This window comes from Poecilia reticulata, chromosome 20 (genome assembly GCF_904066995.2).
Source record: "Poecilia reticulata chromosome 20, P_reticulata-male-v2, whole genome shotgun sequence".
NCBI classification, from domain to species: Eukaryota; Metazoa; Chordata; class Actinopteri; order Cyprinodontiformes; family Poeciliidae; genus Poecilia; species Poecilia reticulata.
Window position 1 is genome coordinate 11,381,241 of NC_088849.1, and position 14,479 is coordinate 11,395,719.

Genomic DNA, 14,479 nt, shown 5'->3' on the forward strand with positions numbered 1-14,479 from the left:
GCTCATCTGCCTCATTCTTTAGTAAAATAATACTTACTTTTATAGTTTTGTGTAGAACCGCCACCTTTTCATAAAGAAATAAATACTCATTCTTCCTTGCTCCAGTCATGGAAAACCAAAATGTATTTTCTGCAGCCAGACACCAGCAGCCCCATACTGATAGAGGCACGCAATAAATTACTTTACCTGCGCCACGTGTGCACAAGATGTGTTATTTAGAGGTTGGACTGGTCTTGCATAATCAATGGGCTAAAACAAATGTTGTACGTTATCACTTCCAGGGGCGTTACCTGAGGCAACACACTCTTTGCATAAATCATAAATCAGACCAATCTCATAATTGAACCAGTTATATTCCTTCCTGCTGTCAGGTCTAATGTTATGTTTCTTGCCTGAAATGTGTAGTAATAATGATGATGATGATAATAATATTAATAATATGCATGTCAAACACAGCTCATAAATATTAGTCTTCGTCTCGCTTAAACAGATGAGCACAATTCAGGCATATAATTTACCTGTACTTGGTATACGTATCTGCATTTGCTGTATTAATATGCATGCCATAAAAAATAATAAGGGGATATCCATGTATGTTTTGCTGGCGTTGAATTTGTAGCTGCATTTCAGTTTTCACATGTATACCAGTCATTCATGATGACTTCAAGGTAACACTATCAAGTAACCTGAAAGTGCATAAAGCAGTCACTTCTCTTAATACTGTCACTTAATGACTAGCTTTGGTCAGAGGAAAATTAAAATCCTTAAAAGTATCAGTGTTGCCATCCTCTTCAGGGACTAAAAGTTAATAATATATGAGCGATATTTTATGTCATCTTCTCTTTAATGTTGACAGAAGTCTCTTGTTGATATTTCTCTCTACCATTGCTTTCCAATATGTCTGTTTCGTGATATAAATGAAGGTAACTGCAAGTGTGTAGAATGGAGTGTGTGTGTGTGCGTGCGTGTGCGTGTGTTGCAGTTTCATCTTATTAATTCAAGGACAGGTCCTAATCATGCAGAGTGAATGTACGCAGGCATTACAGGAAGATATGCATTAACCTTTTGAATATTTACGTCATAGCAACACACAGTAGCAGGAAAAGGCGCACTCAGGGCGACTGCACACATGCAATTTGTAGTATTGAATAGCTGACACAGTAAAATTTCCAAGCCTATTAACAACATCACAGCACAGTCAGCCTTGGTGCTGCAGCTCTTGATGAATGTGGTGCTGGATCCGTTCTTCTTAATTTTGGCCCATGTAACTTGAAGCAAGCGGCAGGTCCAAGGCCCACACTGATGACATCATAGGAACCATAAAGATTGAGGGTAACAAAAACGAATCCGTTTCCGAGTCAGGCATCATGTGTGGCTCCACTGCGACACAAAATGTATTAAGTTTTTAACAAATGATATACACTTTGGGATAAAAGTTTTTTTTTAATTTTTTTTGTTATTATTATTATTATTTCAAACAGAAAAGACAGTTTGATTACATTACATTACAGTGCTTATTGGAGTTTACTGAGTTACATTACAGCTTATGAAAATCAAAAAATGAAGAGCTATGTCATCTTGCATACAACTTAAAAGCATAAACCAAAACCAATACAGTTGCATGTACAAGTGTAAACAAGTGCCTGTTTGTATTTGTTTACAATGCATGACAAGAAAACCCCAAAGAACAAACAAAAAAAAAATCCATGACAAAAAAAAAGCAAACAGCAGGGTTGTTAGTTTGTCATCCTATTCAGACATTTCAAACAATTGCAGATACCATACCTGCGGATGCAGTTCCTATAACTTGGCAATAACAAAACACTTACAAAAATCAACGTTCCATCTAGTATTTACACACCATCAATACAATTTTCATCCCATCAATTAGAATTTTTAATATCCCAGTCGACATTAATGGAGATTAATGGTCTCTTTCCATGGTGAATTCCAATGTCATCTATTATCATTCCAGCCTTGGTCCCAGTCCGCTCTAATTACATCCTCAAAATGCACTCTCCTTCGCAACCCCCAGCGTCCTAAGTACAATCAATAATTTTAATTTTCGGAAGCCACCCAAACCTCCGCCGGTTTCTACATTAGTCCTACGCTTTTGCTCCTTTCCTCTTTCTCCGTTGATCAGCTCCCAAATGAAACCAAATGGCGCAGAATAAAGCCTGATTGGGTGGAGGGGGAGAATTAATTGTCCATCTCGTCAACAGCTCCAGTTGACTCCTTCGTTTGTTTGTCCGTTTGTCGACTCGCTCGTTTCCCTTGTTTCTCTCTCGTGTCTGCTGTGTCGTTCCTCTCTCGCCCGCTCTCTGTCTGGCGCTTGGGGGGCGCTTTCCTCTCTTTTCCCCCTTCTTGCAATGTAATTAGCATGCAGATATGCATCGCCTTATTCGCAAGTCAAATCGCCTTGCCATTTTTTTTTTTTTTTCCCCCCCTCTCTGGATATCTGATCCATTCGAGAGCTGTGATTGTTCTTATTCAGCTTGTTTGATCTGGTAGCCAAGTGCCCATATCCTCTCTCAGCCTAGTCAAACCCAAACCGTTACAAATAGGAAAACAGAAAAATTCAATATTTCTCTTCCTATCTGCTTATGTCAGCAGTTTGCACAGCTTCTCCTGGCTGACTGCTCTTCCTCTTCAGATGCAAAATACATGAAACATGAAAATTTAAATACACTTATAATCTGTCCTTTTCAACACCTGCATGCTCTACAACATTTCCGAGCCCCTATTTCTGAGGCTCCTTTTTACTCTGCCACCACAGCTGACTTCACATGATGCTTGTTTGCCTTTTTTGTTATGGATGCCTCTTACGTTGTTGGATGGGATACAGTCACATGGAGAAGAAATGCAATCCAAAGTGTGTTTTGTTACCCTCATTTCCTCTCTCAAATACACTGAGCAGGTCTGCTGGTGCAGGAAGGTGATTGCTCAGCACATTTCAATATGAACACCGTCTTCCTTTATCTAGTTGTCATTTGTTTCCCTGTCATAAAGTATCCTCAGCCAGCATTTTTTTTTTTTTTACTTTTTTTATTCAGGGCCAGTGAAAGGAAAATGTCTCAAACTGAAATGCAGTTGTCAGAAACATAGACTGAGTTATCAAATCTATATTTAAAGACACTATAAAAAAGGAGAGGAGACCATAAATGTATCTTTCAGCCTTGTTTTACGCAGGCTTTTATGGACACAAGTATATCAAAGAGTGCATAAAGAGACTTTTAAACATTGTTTCCTTAGCACTTTCCAATGGAAACAGTAAAAATACTAATTGCGATTTTTTTGTTTTGTTTTTTGAATAACAATCAGTCCAGGGATGTGATCTCAGTACATGGATGGGAACATCAGAGCAGATTATAGAGGAGTGTCTCTTTGCATTGTCATGGTATTGTTGGCACTTGACCAGTCTTTCAGTCTGTACCCTCGCCCCAACCCAACCACTATTTTTTTTTCTACTTGTATCCCACTCCTCAAAGCTAACCTGCTCTACATTTGCCATCAATGCATCCCTGCCATTCACATGACATATCAGAAGCAGGCGCCAGGCACCCTTTACCCCTCTCTTTGCTCCTCCTCCTCCTCTCAGTGCGCGTCAGATTCTGCGCCCACTTGCCACAGAGTTCTCTGAAGGGTCCAGGTGGCATGTTGCCCGTGCTCCTTTTGGAATCAGGACACAAGACAAAGAAACTCAGCAAATACAACAAAAAAAAACCCCATCAAAAATCAAGATGCATGTCTCAGATCCAGCTTGGAGCTTCCGGTGTGTCCCATATCCACGGGCTAGGTGTTGTTGTTCCATCTCTCTCCTTCCTTTAGATAGTTTTGAGATCAAAGGCTAAGGTGTAAACCCTCCTCCAACCTTGAAACTTCCTCGGCATGTGGGCTAATCACAGAACGCCGGTATGTGTCTTAAGCCCGTACAGTCTCACACGCGCACACACGCAAACGCACACAAACACACGCAAACAGAAATGCACATGAATGCTGCAGAGTTTTATTTCTCCCAGAGCTCCCTGCTATCTCGTCTGCCCGCTGCCTCGGAGGAACTGGGAATACAATGGGATCTAGCGGGGTCTTCCTCACACTTACATACGATGGATTTAATTTGCACGTGCACTCTGCAGTTGTTTGAGGCTTGAGGAAAGTGAATAATCAATTGAGTATTGATTTCTTGTACAATTTTGTAAATTTCACAGGCAAAGACAAAGAGGGGTAGCTTAAGGAGAGTCGCTACGAGCAAGAGGAGCCGCAAATTAGCCAGTAAACACAGTCAGCGGAATAAACGAAGGCAAATGAATGAATGAACGAACGAATCGCTCGTCACTGAGATACGCCTCCGTCTTTTACTCGTTTTCTTCATTGTTTTTATTCCCTCCTCCAGAGGAAGTAACATGTGGAACAATGGCTTTCTATGGAGACGAAGAGATGGCGAATGGGCAAATAAGGGTTAAAGGCAAAAGCTGCAGGAGGAGATATAGTGACAGGAGGACATGGTAATTAGGGAGTCTGCTACACACACCTCATCATTATGGGGAGTATGCAAATTAACCGGCTGCCTCTTTCTCTTTGTCATGGATCAGAAGGCAAGAGATGCAGGGAAGAATTAAGAGCTATTATTCTACCAAAGGAGCGGCGGGCATATGTAGACGAGACCGAAGAGGAAGAGAGGGAGGAAGACTTTTTAGCCACTGAGATATGCATTGGAGTTCACCACGATGGATAATGAAATAAAATATCAAAAACTAGACTATCCCCGATACCGTAGGAGACGCGAACAGGAAACGACAAACGAGAAAACGACAATCAGACGTGCACCTTGATTCCCTATTATGTCCATCTGCGTATATTGACGGGATGCTCCGTGGATGATAATTACCTTTTGGAATATTGAATTGCTAAATGAGCCTAGGAACGAAGGAACAGGAAGAAAGAACAAAAAGACGAGAGGAGCGGAGGTATGCAAAAGGCGCTAATGATATTCAGAGCGCTGAGTGTGTGTCATCTGCATGATGACAACGGCCAATTATAAAGAACGATTCGCTCTCTAGCACAGATAAGTAGCAGAAAAAGGGAATATGGTTGAAGAGGAGGGGTAAGCGAAAGAACTTCCTTGTCGCTTTCTTCTTAAGTTCCCGTTAATATCTGCTTATTTTGCTCGTTGTGGATTTACAGTAGAAGTACGAACAATGGCAGAAATTATGCAAGTTGGAAAAAAAACAAACAACAACAACAACAAAAAAAACGGACGACCTTTTCTTGCATTGATCCTTAAAAGAAATAAAGGCCACCAAAAGACGAGAGTATCCATCCAGGGAAGATGTATGGCTTCTTGGAGTGGTATTCCACGTTGCTCAGCTTGGCTTTTTGTTCTGATGATGCCCGCTCCTGCACCAACCATCGCCCTGATGAGCCAAAGATCACGTTGGAAAACAAGGAAACGCAAATGCGGTGCCATCTTCCACAAAGCCGCCTTCTCCCTTTCCTCATCACACTACAGAATGCCTCCCCATAACCGTTTTGCATATTCGCATGCCGCCCCGCCTGCCACAAAGGACTAAACAGTGTTATGCAAAACAGTCTGGTATCCTCACTTACATAGCGATGAGATGCACAGTGTGAGAAAGTGGGGAGAGGGGCTGGTGGTGGTGGGTGGGGGGGGCAGGTTTGAAGGAGGTAAAACACGACGGGGGGGCCTCGACGACAAGAAGACACTGTGAGGTGGGGGGATTGGGCCACAGGGGAGCTTGTTGGCACTAAAAAGGGGCACGTGTGCTGATACCACTCCTACTGCGTGATGACAGAAAGAGGCAGGCGTGGGAAAAACAGAGGAGGGGATGGGAGGGGGGGAAAAAAAGGAGGAGGATAAGGGCATGTTGGCACTAAGAGGGGGCACGTGTTGCTGGAGGAGGAGGAGCAACATGGGTGGGCGAGGTGCAGTGGGAGGCGTGAGGAAATGAGAGGTTAGATGGGGACGCAGCAGGGGGTGGGCACTAAGCATGATCTGAGATGAGGAGTTTGCCGATTTAGGGGCATCAGCAGTAAGAGAAGAATTTTTGTACCATTAAAATTCAAGACACACGCATCTCTTATCAGATACCAGCAATACTTGCCAGGGTGGTTTGGCTGCCACGCCTGCATTGAATCATGGTAACTTTAACTCAAAATCCACAGCGCTACATGGGTCCCATCTCTGCCTGTGCAGCCATGTTTGCAAACTGTTTAGTAAACACAATAATCAAAAAGTTTTTATTGAAACCTGTAGCACGAACTAGATGATGTGCAGCGAACATTTACACACTGTTGCTAAGGAAAAGCCCCACCTTTATATTTGTATCACTTTGTTTTCTTTCTTTCTTTTTTATGAATTGTTAATATTTAAAAAAAAAAAATATTTAATTAAAGCCGAATTTTGTGTTTTTAAAGGCTACTTCTATAAAACATACATAAATCCTGCATAAATCTACTTATGTTCTTGTCATTGTAATATTGTTTACTATTCAACTGTAAAACTAAAATATTAAAATGAAACACGGACTTCATTTGGAAGTATAATTTAATGTAAGCCACAGTTTTGCTGTATTAAAGTTTGATGTGGACGTATCAATTGTTCTCTTTTTGCCCGGGGGTGTTGAACTCCAGCACTCAAGAGTGAGTGTTGCATTTAGCTCTTACATGTGCTCATGGTTCAACACCAATCGACTCAAATGGTTGCGTCGTATCCTCGCCATGCTCTCCAGTTTTACAGAGTTCTGACAATTACCTAATTGCTTGATTCAGGTTTGTTGATGCAAAGGCATATTTTTAAGTTACAGGACAGCAGACATTAAGGACTGTAGTTGGACTTGTGCTCTGCACTATGTCAAATTAGTTGAGAATAGCTGTAAAACCATAAATGCAGTGGAGGGACCATCTTCTTCAAGTCGTCAGCCTCATTTCGAAGTGATCTGATCTGCATCAAATAGTAATTTCTTTCTTTGTCTAGTTTCAGAATATTCATTTAATTTTTCTCTGAAAAGCACAGGGGATTTCACGAAGCTTTTGACAATACATCCAGCTCAAAAGAATGAAATAAAAAAATAATATGTTATTAGTTTAGGATAATATTCATCCATGTACTGCATCTGTGAAAGTACTCCTTTTTCTGTTTTACATGCCTTAAATTCAAATGAATTTAAGGCTTTTTTTCAGTGTATAATGATCCGCTCCACTCAATACCTAAATATTGAATATTTTTTAAATAGAGATACTTAAATGCAGTCAAAAAAAAAAAGATTCTGTAAAGTAACCCTTTAATTTTGTCTCAACCTTTAGCATTGCTAGCGGCTGGTTGGCCGGTTCCAGTGTTCTAACAGGACATGTAAATCATTCGTAGCTTGTGGTCACTCTGTCACTCAAGTCACAAGTAGGCTAATCATAATCTACAGTAGACGGTCTCGGTATTGTCTTGGCTCAGGTTGGGCTGCATCTTGACCTTGGTGACAACAGTACAAAATGGCTTTGACTTCAGTGAGGAGTTCAAGTTCGTTGTCTTAAGAATCATCCAGTGGCAAAACTAATCTGATTAATTTCACATTCTGTTCTAGTTCGTGAGCAATAGTAGTTTCACATGTCCTACTTCAGATGCAAGCCTATAGCTTTTAGCCTCGCTAAGTGAATCATCTGTGGCGCTATCGAATTACCCTCAACAGAGACCAAAGGTTACTCAAAGGCCTTTTAGTCATCCACGCCAGTATGCCAGCTAATTTACAGCAGACTCATTAGACCAGCATTAAACACAATTTCCTGTCGACAAATTTCATTTGGCAGAAAAATCATTACCATGGCAATAATAAACAAGCTTCTATAGTAGTGGCTAATGGCAATTTGAGTAACCTAATGTGGTTAGAAACCACTCGAAATAGCAACGGTGACTTGAAAGACTCTGATCAAAGTTAAGTTTAAGATGGATGTTGACAAGATGTGTATTACTTTAACTTTGGAGTTTTTATTTCTTTCTTCTTTCTTTATGTTTTGCTTCTTAAGCTTTGTCTTGGGCCTGGACACTGACAGTGGAAATATAATGTTTCATAACTGTCAGTGCACAGGGTTGTGTGTAGCCTGGGGTTACTGTGCTGAACAATAAACCATAATTTGATAGATGAGAAATTACAGCGGTCCATCTACTGTGCAGGGCCTTCACCCCGGGCAACGCAATACAGCTTTAGATGATGTGTCACACTTCTCCGACAAAAGGAGAAAAATGAAATTATGCTCTTATACTTTGTTAACAATGTCTTCCATTGTTTTGAATGTAACGACCTTGTTTGTTTTATGTAAATATTCTAATATGAATGGGAGGCCTCCCACTGGCACTGCTGGTTATTGATGGGCTGCTGTCCTTTAAAGCACCTTAAATGACAGTGTGAGAAATGCAGGAAGTAATAATTGCTTTCAGTTCATGTGTTGCGTACACTCGTTAGTGCACTAATGATTTATATTTAGCAGACACTGACGACATGCCTCTTTTCTCTCCCACATGAGGAAAAACGCTGTTGATTAGCCATATGCCACAGATCATGCATCATAGGTAGCGAGTTCTCATCGGTAAGCCAATGCTTTCACCACTACCAAACATATGTCTCTTGGAGGGTAGCATGGGTTTGCAGTGGTGCAAGTTGAAAATCACGTGTTCTCTGTAATACTGTGGCTGTGAAGCACACCGACCGGCCATTACTACCCCCAGGAGCATGCTCCTGTGCAGCATCATATATGTCAACCGAACAGGACTCATTTGACTCGGTCCCGTAGTGAATGACTGATAGTCGTGCAGACATAATGGTTGTGTAAATTAGTGGTCCGCAATAATAGAATGCATGAAATGGAATGTTTTAAGTGCTAATTTTTAACATGGAAGCCACCATGTGGCATACACTGCAGCAGTGTATGGGGTGAAGAGCAGCTACTTTTCACCTTACTGTTCAAGTGGTTGCTGCTCCATGATGTATCACAAAGATTCCTTGTATCTGTGTTTACAGTTTCCACATCTCACAGAGAAATCAATTCAAATCAAACTAATGGCAAGTCCTTTTAATGTTAGATGATGTACATTTGCTTACAAGTATTCACACTCCTTCTGTCACAGTACAACTTCAAATTTCTATGTATTTCATAGAGATTACTTGACAAACCAACACAAAGTACACTACACCTGTACAGTACAGTAATGATTTATGAAGTTTTTCACAAGTAAAAATCCACAAATTGCGACTTGGATCAGCCCTCTTTACTCCCGATGCCCCAAGATAAAGCTACGTCCAATCACTTTCTGCCAAAATTAGCTTAAATGTTACCAACCATTTATTTGAAAGGTTTTGTTGGTTCTAGTGGCCTTTATTTGAAAGTAGTTTGACAGGAAAGAGGGTTATGAGAGAGGGGGAAGACATGTGGCAAATGTCACCAGGCCGGGAATCAAGCCTGCGACCACCGGCATGAGTACTAAGGCCTCAATGCATGGGTTGTGCTTTGCCCCTGCGCCACCACAGCACCCCTTCCCAGGTGAAAAAAAAGTATACTTTAGTATACTTCAAACATACTTAAATTTATGAAAGTACACTTTAAGTATACTAAATATTAAGTGTACTACCTATAATAAGTGTACTAAAAATACGCTTGTACCAATTTTGAAATTAGAACTTTAAACACACTTAAACATAATTGTACCAAAATCCATTTTTAATATATTAAATAAAAGTATACCTTAAGTAAAAAAATATGAATGAATATGTATGAATTTTAGTGCATTAATAATTTTTTACTATTCATTAAAATTACATACAATAAAAAAAAATTATAATCATGATGTAATTTTTAAGAAAGTATCCAATAAATTTTCAGATATGTGATATAGTAAAACCTTATAATCAACGGCATTAGCTCCAGTTCATACTCCAGACCAGATGGTGGCGGTATTGCACACTTTCATTTGTTTAAAAAAAAAAAAAAGAGAAGAAAAAACTTGAACGCAGGTAAAATAACAGATGCTGTTCAAATTCGCCATTTTTACTCGCATAATATTGTCTTAAAAGTAGAGAAGGCCTTGACAATAGTTACTAATTTTGGTAAATTCAAGCTGGTGACGTCCTAGTCCGAGTTAGACGACAACACAACGAGACAACAACCGATGGAAATGAAATGTGTGTCACAAAAGGAGCCCGGGGGGACGAAGGCTACTAAGTGTTGCTAGCTGGTGATAAGTTTGCTTACCACCAGCAAACTTACCCGGTCCCGGTAAGTTTGCTGGGACCGGTATACTGCACTGTAAAGATATAAGGTGCAGTATATCTTTACTGCACTGTTTATTTAATTATAAACAGTGCAGTAAAGATAAGTTATATATCTTATGTTGGTTTCATTAATAATTATTATATCAATTTTATTGTGACTTGTATGATTATTACAATAGGAATCATTCAGCTTTATGTTATAACTGCATGGAGGCTGTTTGTTGCGACGTATACTTTAATTCATAAACTAACCTGGTTTTAATAAAGCTCCATAAGACAGAGGGACTTTGATATTGTGAGGTGGTTGTTGTTCTAACTCGTTCATCAATGATTTTATCTTCAACATATCAAATGAAGATGAAAGAGGAAGCCAGAGAAATCGGGTGTTAGAAAACCTAAAGACTTTTCTGCCTCAGAAGAAGCTCTGACTCCACCAAATCACCAACCAGCTCTGAGGATGAACCTCCACATCGTCTTCATGATGTAAGTTTGTTTTTTCAATGAGGAGCTAGCTACATTTTCAACAACAAAAACTGGTGTATTACCAACACCAAGTGCTTAATAAACATGATTTGATTTAAAGATAACTGGAAAGAATTTTTCTCCTTGTTAAACATTCTCTTTAATACATTTTATTTGTTGTTGACTTTCAAGGCCCTGTGATGGACTGGTGGCCTGTCCAGGGTGAACCCCCCCTCTCATCTGATGGCTGCTGGAGATGGGCACCACCAGCCCCCCTCACCACCCTGCAAGAATCAGTGTGTTCAGATCATGGATGGAAAGATTTTAAGGTAGTTTGTCTCCTTAAGTCCACACTTGAAACAGCTTCATAGTTAATGCCAACATCAACTGACTCTATGACATTGCTGACTATTTTTTTTTCCAACTTCTAAAGTACTAAAGTACCGGTCCCAATCATCATCAGTTCTTATGATGTCACATACACAGCGAGTCCACAACGTCTTAAAATTGTAAGTATTATTTTTTTATTTGCCATTTTTCTGTTCTCTTTAAATACAAATACTTTCTCTGTTTAATTGCTCTATTGTTCTTTTTTGTAGGTTCTTGTAAGGTGCAGTGAACGGGAATGTTCTGTCATTGATTCTCACTTTCATGTTTTATTGTCACACTTACATTTTCATGTTCATGTGTTCACTTTTGACCTGAACACTTATAATTTGTGTTGAGTTTATAATGTTTTGATTAAAATTTGAGTTTTAAAATGTCTGTAATAAAACAATATTTGAATTACCTTGAACATCTTGTGTAATTAATCTTCCCATGTAATTTTAGCCTAAAACAATGTAAGTACTGTAGTGTAGTTATGCATGTCATGTACAATATAAGTACGTAGGAATAAAGACTTTCACAAGTAATTAAAACTGTAGTTTATTATCAATAGCAGGAAATCAAAAATAAAAATTAAGTGTAATTTAAATACATTACTAATATATTAATAGTATATTTAAAATATATTTGAAGTATATTAAATATATATTTTTAATATAATTCTGAGTCGGAATTAGTACACTCAAAATCTAATAATTATCAAAATATATTAATAAAGCTCTGAAATATGATATTTAAAAAGTATACTTTAAGTACACTAAGTACACTTGAAGTTGTTCCAAAAAAGTATGTATAGTATACTAAAATATACTATTAGTTGTAATTTAATACTATTTAAATACTACTAAAATATACTAAGCACAAAATTAGTTGTTCCAAAATAGTACAGTTTAAGTACATCAATAAAAGTAAACTAAAATATGTTAAAATTTAGTATACCAAAGTATACTTTTTTTTCACCTGGGTTACCAACCATTTTTAATTTTTTTTTTTTTTTTTTTCATAAATTGTTCTAGTTGTTCTACAAATGCCTCAATGTTTATTTTTTTTAGTAGACATCAATGAACAAGTGGCATTGCAGAGTCTAGGAAACAAGACAGATCAGGGATGGAGCAGGGTTACGTTATAAACCATCATTTCAAGCTAAGCATCCAGTAGAGCACTATTCAGTCTGTTCTATTCAGCTCAGTTCAGTTCAGTTTTTTCATTAAATATGTAGAAGTGGGAATGGCAAAACAACAAAATTACTGAGATCTACATATACTAACAGAATGAACAAGTAGAGCAATGACCAGAAAAGCAGCCAAAAGAGCCAAGGTAACTTTGAAATCCTTACAGAGATCCACAGCTGAAGTGGGAGAGTCTCACAGGATTTGCTTTGTAGCTGACAAATGCCTCTTCTGCAAGGATTATCTTATCAAAGTCCAGACCTGAATCTAAACTAAATTTTTATTGACACTTTTAATCCAGTTTAAGTATGCTTTGGCTATTTATAAAAGAAGAATATGCGAAAAACATTCCGGTCTGTAGAAGACCAAACATACAAAACAACTTTCTACAATAACTGTCCTTCATATTTTACAGTCCGTGTTCTTCCTGGATGTTTTATGTCATATTTTCTTGTGGCTTTTGATGAAGCAGAAGGTGTTGATGATGTAAAGCACTTTGAACTGCTGTGTTGCTGAAATGTGCTATACAAAAAACTTGATTGATTAAAAATTATTGAGTCATGAGGCCGGATACAAATGAGCCTCAAAAATGTCCCAAGTGAAAATCAAACCCTTTTTTCAGTTGTAAAGGTTTCATTTAATGGGATAAAGTCAACAAAATGTTTATGTTATGAAAAACTTAATTAATATGGCTCCTGCCTTTTTTTTTTTTTTTTTTTTTTTTTTTTTTGAAAATGGCTTGCAAAATTGAATACCTGTTCATTAGAGTGCTAGACATATAAGTTGGATGCTGGTTACGAAAATCAAAATATGAAAATGAATATTAATGTGATAATAGGTAAATGTATATTTCTCCAGGAGTCGTTTTTTTTTTTCCATCAACATCACCTCAAGTTCACACAATGTAGTGCTACAACACACTGTAAGAAATCTGTGATGCCTCTGATTATAGAGATCTAAATTAATTTGATAAGTACTGTAATACTTAAAAGTTTAGGGGAAAAGCTTGATAAGTGCTGCTTGTTTTAGATAACTTACATTTGCAAAGGCAACACACTAGGCAACTATATCCTTCATTTGCAGGGTCACGTTTAGTGATAACAGAGCACAGATGATGCTCTGTTCGGCAGAAGACCAAAAATGCATTGGTGAGCATCCCTGAAACAGGTGAAGTCTGGATGGAGCCTTTAAAATCCCAAATGTTACAAAAAAGGGTCAAAGAGGTCCTGCGGACTTCCTGCGATATCTCCATGGTGACAATATATCGCTGGTGATTCAAGCTTGTTTTGGTTACCATTAGACCTGGGGACTGTACAGTCAGTGTGCATGTTACCTCTTCTTTGTGCCACAGCATAAACAGGGAGGTATGCTGGGATAAATTGGACAATTTAAAATGAAAATGATCTAAAGTAGGCTTTCAATATTACAACATACTGTTCATAAGGGAACGCTGTGACGTTGCTTAATGTCTGTCAAATCCCAGACCACAGTGGGAAAACTTTAGACATTTCTTTCTCGATGCACGCCAATAAATGTCAATAAAACAAAGTGCACCATGCAATGGAAGAGCATCCAGCTGTCACCCACAGTGATGTGAGAGACTGATATGGAAATATACAAAGCCTGTTTGGAAATGTTATCGGCTCCTAAGGTGACTATAGAAACTTAAAACATTATCAATAGTTGCTTTATTAAATAAGCAATGGCACAATGTGACGTGTTGGGTCCTCCTGTTTATCTGAGAATGTTTTTACCTCATTGTTGGACCTGAGAAGAACCATGTGCGTTTTTTATTACATTCTGACTGTAAAACCCCAGTAGAGTTGTAATGGGATGTGCTCAAATTTTTACCCCGACTGTATATAAACAGTGTGCCTTGACAGTCGGACTGTTAAGTGTATTACACCTTTAGTATATGTTTGAAAAGCTTTGTCTAGTATCCGCTAGGCTAATCCAACTCTTTCTTCTTTTTTTTTCCTGTTGCGCTGTGTGTCTTTGTCAGATATTGGCAGCACTGACGTTGATGAAGGAAACATTTTGTCCCTGTTTTTGAAGCTGGTGAAGCCCACATCCTCAGAAAAATGATGTCATGTGAAATGAATGGCTTTTATTCTTCAGTAATTTTACGATCTTTGCATGAAACCCTATATGTTAACCTCACCCCCATCCTCCTCGTCTTATTTTAAC

The 14,479-nt window shown here is 38.5% G+C and overlaps 2 long non-coding RNA genes across 2 annotated transcripts; one reads left to right on the plus strand and one right to left on the minus strand.

Moving 5' to 3' along the window:
- Window positions 1–1,423: 1,423 nt before the first annotated feature.
- LOC145549416 (uncharacterized) lies at window positions 1,424–5,353 on the minus strand. The gene is made up of 2 exons (XR_014085386.1): window positions 5,263–5,353; window positions 1,424–3,669 (listed from the first exon to the last, which is right to left on the minus strand). It is a non-coding gene; the product is annotated as an uncharacterized LOC145549416 (long non-coding RNA).
- A 1,818-nt stretch (window positions 5,354–7,171) lies between these two features.
- On the plus strand, window positions 7,172–11,772 carry LOC145549417 (uncharacterized). The gene is made up of 3 exons (XR_014085387.1): window positions 7,172–10,757; window positions 10,929–11,245; window positions 11,336–11,772. It is a non-coding gene; the product is annotated as an uncharacterized LOC145549417 (long non-coding RNA).
- Window positions 11,773–14,479: the final 2,707 nt, after the last annotated feature.